Source organism: Protomyctophum parallelum (assembly GCF_964188405.1).
Source record: "Protomyctophum parallelum genome assembly, chromosome: 16".
Lineage (NCBI taxonomy): Eukaryota > Metazoa > Chordata > Actinopteri > Myctophiformes > Myctophidae > Protomyctophum > Protomyctophum parallelum.
Window position 1 is genome coordinate 46791386 of NC_139711.1, and position 5577 is coordinate 46796962.

The 5577-nt window shown below is 42.2% G+C and overlaps 1 long non-coding RNA gene across 1 annotated transcript; it reads left to right on the forward strand.

The window, feature by feature from the left end:
• Nucleotides 1–1714: 1714 nt before the first annotated feature.
• On the forward strand, nucleotides 1715–4507 carry LOC310873582. The gene is made up of 3 exons (XR_014570504.1): nucleotides 1715–1797; nucleotides 3463–3561; nucleotides 4212–4507. It is a non-coding gene; the product is annotated as an uncharacterized lncRNA (long non-coding RNA).
• Nucleotides 4508–5577: the final 1070 nt, after the last annotated feature.

Here is a 5577-nt window from a genome sequence, read left to right on the forward strand (position 1 = left end):
GTATATTCACTCTGTGTCTAGTGGCAGCGTTGGCCGAACGGTTTGCGGAGCGGTCTTGATATCGTGAAGGTCGCTATAGTTCGTATCCCCGGACCGGCACGTTAAAATTACCACCGCTGAAGTGCCCTTGGACAAGGCATTGAACCTCTACCATGAAATGTTCTATGAGCAGGGCCTGGCTGTAAACAAGTTCTTGAGCTTAGTCCAGTTACCCTGGGTAAACATAGTACCTTTCCTTTCCTTAGTCCAGTTACCCTGGATAAACATAGTACCTTTCCTTTCCTTAATCCAGTTACCCTGGGTAAACATAGTACCTTTAGTCCAGTTACCCTGGGTAAACATAGTACCTTTAGTCCAGTTACCCTGGGTAAACATAGTACCTTTAGTCCAGTTACCCTGGGTAAACATAGTACCTTTCCTTTCCTTAGTCCAGTTACCCTGGGTAAACATAGTACCTTTCCTTTCCTTAGTCCAGTTACCCTGCAGGGTAAACATAGTACCTTTCCTTTCCTTTCTCATTGGCCTTCTCACTCTGTGTCTCATTGGTGGGATGCTGTGGACACTTCCGTAACCTCGCCTCACCAGGCTGTAAATTAAGCCCATATATGAAGACCCCTGATGTCATCAATATTAGTATATGGATATATGTCATTATGACATGACATTCCATATGTTGATCCTTCCCCATCCATCCTTCCTGTTCGACGTCACCCTTTTGACTGATACCATTTAAACTCTAGACGGGCCTGCCCCAAAGTTATATGTGCAGCCGGCGAAAACTAGAGTTCTCAACAGGCCCGGAAATTAACGCCCGACCCTACCTGGGTCCTCATCAAACCCTGTACACTCAAGCCACTGCCCCCGCTGCCACCCTTAGATCTCCATATATGGAGCTGACCCGTTCTGCCATTCCATTATGTTGATCTGACCTCATCAAACCCTGTACTCTCAAGACACGCTCCATATATGGCCCTTTGGGGCGAGGTCACATCTCGTCCTCAAGCGTCTTACTGTACATGTATTCCCTTTTTTTCCTATCCGTGTATATGATGATTTATTTTGTGTATATTTGGTTTTTGTTTGTCTTTAAATGTTTTGAATCTGAATTGAAAATGAACCATTAACCGTAAACAAGTCTTGTGTGCTTTTTTCTGGTCTCATCCTCTTAAGCAGATTTTGTATTGAACTGTACTTTCCTTGAACTGTACCCAATCTGCAAACTGTTAAACAATTTTAAATCAATCAATCAATCAATCAATCAATCAATCAATCAATCAATCAATCAATCAATCAAAAATAACCTTGAGTCACCTGTTGGTGTCCCTTTTGGAGCTGCTTGTCAGTCAGTTTGGATCATCCTTGTGAGACAGAGGAGTTCATCACTGGTGCATCACTTCCAGTAGGGATGGATTCTGACTCCATGATGACCCCTGGTGGCCACAAACTCAAACAACACAGAGCCAGAACCAAACAGTCACATTCACTGTAAATGCACACACTGCACATAACTAGCGCTGGTTGGGGGGTCAGATACCGTCAGAAGGGTCTATATCTCTATGTGTATTAGGATATGAATGGTTTAATTAGTCATTTGTAATTTTAGTAATTTGGGCACGCAGTCTTTGCCATTCCACTGGGGACGTCACCCGCCCAGAACTCAAGACTAGTGTATGTTGCAACACGGATGAGAGAAGGATACGGACACGTCTCCGGTGTCCGTGCCTCTCTCGTCCGGGTTCACCCATCAAACAACAAACGGCAGTGAGCAGAGTGGACGGACACAGAACGTTTCATAATGTAAGTCTGCAGTGCACAGACCTTTCTTTGTGTATCTTTGTGTCTGGGACTGTCTTTGCACGACAGTCTGTGAAAAGCTGTGAAAACATGAGGAATTTCCACCCGAAGATCAAAGACTATGTTTTTATTGTGAGCGATAATGCTAAGCTAGCCTCGAGTACAGTCCAGAGTTGAAGTTGAACCAGTTGGTCGTTTTGAGGGACAGACTGTCCTTTTCAACCTGAAGACACCAAGAGGAGAGCTTTGAGCAAACAGGGCTTCACTCAAAGTTCCTCTGGGGACGAGATTGAGACGATCAAAATTTAGGCATTTATCAGACGCTCTTAATCCAGAGCGATTTACATTAAGCAAGAACAAAAGCATGGGAATACATCACATGAAAGCATTTATCAAGAAACATGCGTACGCTAAGAAAGTAACAGTGGAATATCTATATAATGAAGCTATACATGTAAACTATACATATATACTAATATGCTATACATATGTACTATGACGTGCTATGACTATATACAATGCAATTATAGTGCTGTCTACATAACATGCTATAAGTCTGTATCAAATGCTATCTAAGCCAACAGAAATACTATCTAAGGGGGTATAGGGTAAGTGCTATGATCACAATTCAGTCTGAAAATTCTTTATTAGGAACAATCCCTTGAGATCAACCATCTCGTTTTCAACGGGCTCCGCAATTCACTAAATACACTTCATACATAAAGACACTTTTTACAAACAATTCAACCAGACAAAACAAAACAATACAATTCCTAGATAAACAAGAAACGAACCAAAAAAACTAAACAACACAACATTTCACATAACATGGACATAACGTAGACATAACACATGGATCATTGCATCATGGATCTGCTACAGTGATAATTAGTGAAAACATGAACAGGTAGTTTCCAGATGAGAGGACAGCACAGCTTTAAACAAATGAAAAGATGTTATTGAACGAATATGGACGGGTAGATTGTTCCAGTCCAAAGGAGCTTTATTGGCATGAGAAAACATATGTTTACCTAGCCAAAGCAATGTAAACATATGTTTACATAGCCAAAGCAATGTAAACATATGTTTACATTGCCAAAGCAAGTGTCAAAATGTAATAAAAACAGTTGAAAATGGGGAAAGTATATAGTTGGAGGGGCTACAGCATTTTGTAAACAGCTATCATGTCACATTGCATCGTTTTATACAAACACTTTTTGAAACAAATAGCAGCAAAAACAATTGCAGTCATTTTGGTAGAAATGGCAGCATTTTCTCTGAGGATTGTTTAAATAGTATAAAGACAAACGCAGACTTAAGATGTGTTTAAAGGCAGCAGCTCTGTTTACACGTGCAGTAGTTTTAGCGCTCTACAGATAGTAGTCCTTGTTGACAAGTAAACACAATAAGCTACTCCTTCCTTATTGTCTGGTATTATTGAAGTTGAGAATAAGAGGAGTTTCTGCTCTTAATGAATCCTAAACTCTTCTGGGACGTTAATGGTTTCTTTATTATTGAAGTTGAGAATAAGAGGAGTTTCTGCTCTTAATGAATCCTAAACTCTTCTGGGACGTTAATGGTTTCTTTATTATTGAAGTTGAGAATAAGAGGAGTTTCTGGTCTTAATGAATCCTAAACTCCTCTGTGACGTTAATGCTTTCTTTCCAGACTCAGTGGAGTCCAGACAGCAGGCTCAGATGAATTCTCCAGACCCAGCTAGACCTGTTCCAGTGAATAAGGACAAACCTGAAGACCAGCCAGACCTGAGTAAGTCTCTCTCTTTTCCAGCTTCAAGGCATTTTTCATTGTCAATTAATTCAACATTTGCTAGTTGCTGCGGACACATGTGACCGCTTCTGACCGAGGCTAAGTCATTGCAATTCATTTCATAATTAATATTACTTTAAGCAGGGAAATCATAGCTTCAAATTGACATATTGGTTGTTCAGTTTGACCCACCAGTTTTGGAGATATGGCTTATAGAGTAATGTCTTGCAGAGAAACAGCGAGTTGAGAAAACAGGCTTGAAAGGTTCACTTGACTCTAACATTACACCTAGCTACATGTTTAAGCATTTACATGTCAATTTCAGTTCTGACATTTATTTCAGACATGTTCTAGTATGTGAAGAGTCTGCCTGTGCTATTAACTCATTTTGGATAAGAAAATATCCAACTGTGTCTGTATCAAAAAGGATCACATTCACAAATGTAGGCTAACATTCGCTTGTTTTATGTAAACAGTTGTTTGTGTTGAATGTGCTAATTGCACAGAATTATTAAAAAAGAGACAACATGTAGCAAATTACTTTGATTACACATTGTGTCGTTGACAGAGTAGAAATGGAAGGCCAAGCCATAAATAAATGCACATTGCACTTCTTATTTGTATTTCTTTATTTTTTTTCCTGCTCCTAGACGAGGACGTTTCTCCTGAACAGCAGAGGAGCCCCAGTCTGCTCCAGGAGGAACCAGAGCCTCCACACGCTACAGAGAACCGGGAGGAACTACTTCAAAGACCAGAGGAATCTGCAGTGAAAAGTGTAGGAGGTGTCTCCGCTGGGGAGACGAGTGGGGGAGGTGTCTCCACTGGGGAGACGAGTGGGGGAGGTGTCTCCACTGGGGAGACGAGTGGGGGAGGTGTCTCCACTGGGGAGACGAGTGGAGGAGGTGTCTCTGCTGGGGAGACGAGTGGGGGAGGTGTCTCTGCTGGGGAGACGAGTGGAGGAGGTGTCTCCACCGGGGAGACGAGTGGAGGAGGTGTCTCTGCTGGGGAGACGAGTGGGGGAGGTGTCTCTGCTGGGGAGACGAGTGGAGGAGGTGTCTCTGCTGGGGAGACGAGTGGAGGAGGTGTCTCCACCGGGGAGACGAGTGGAGGAGGTGTCTCCGCTGGAGGGAAAACCTACGTGTGTAGGCTGTGCAACAGGAGTTTCAGCCGTACAAAGTATTTCAAGAGGCACCAGGTGATTCACACCGGAGAGAAACCTTTCCAGTGTAAACTCTGCGACATGACGTTCAACCGCGTGGAGTATCTCAAGAGACACCAGACTGTCCACACCGGAGAGAAACCGTTCCGTTGTAAACACTGTGACGGGTGTTTCAACCATCCAAATTCTCTCAAGAGACACCAGCGTATCCACAAAGGAAAACACTGAACTGACTGAAGAGACACCAGCGTATCCACAAAGGAAAACACTGAACTGACTGAAGCTCTTGACACCAGCGTATCCACAAAGGAAAACACTGAACTGACTGAAGCTCTTGTCATGATGTTAACAGTGTAAAGGAAAGGAAAGGTACTATGTTTACCCAGGGTAACTGGACTAAGCTCAAGAACTTGTTTACAGCCAGGCCCTGCTCATAGAACATTTCATGGTAGGGGTTCAATGCCTTGCTTTCAGCTATTTTCAGTTAAAGGTAGTGTAAGTGATTTTCTTTGGTTAAAATAAGTGTTAAACTCTATATTGTGATAGTACTCATTAGTGTTTGTTGCAGTAACAGGAGTCTCCATGTCTCTCCAGCTTTTTATTATACACAAAATGCATTTTCAGAAACAAACTGAAACTGGGAGACCAATTGTATCCAATTAGGATGGAGAACGCAGTCAGGGCACAGATTAAACAAATGGAAGTGTAAGTGAGGACACTAAGAAATGAGCAGACACAATTGGAACTGGAACACTGTAAAACAATTAATCTCGTAAATTGCTACTCTCTCCTGATTGGCTGTAACTTTGTCACCTACCTGAAAATGTTTTTCTTCTGTTTATTAAAGATCTGGAGAG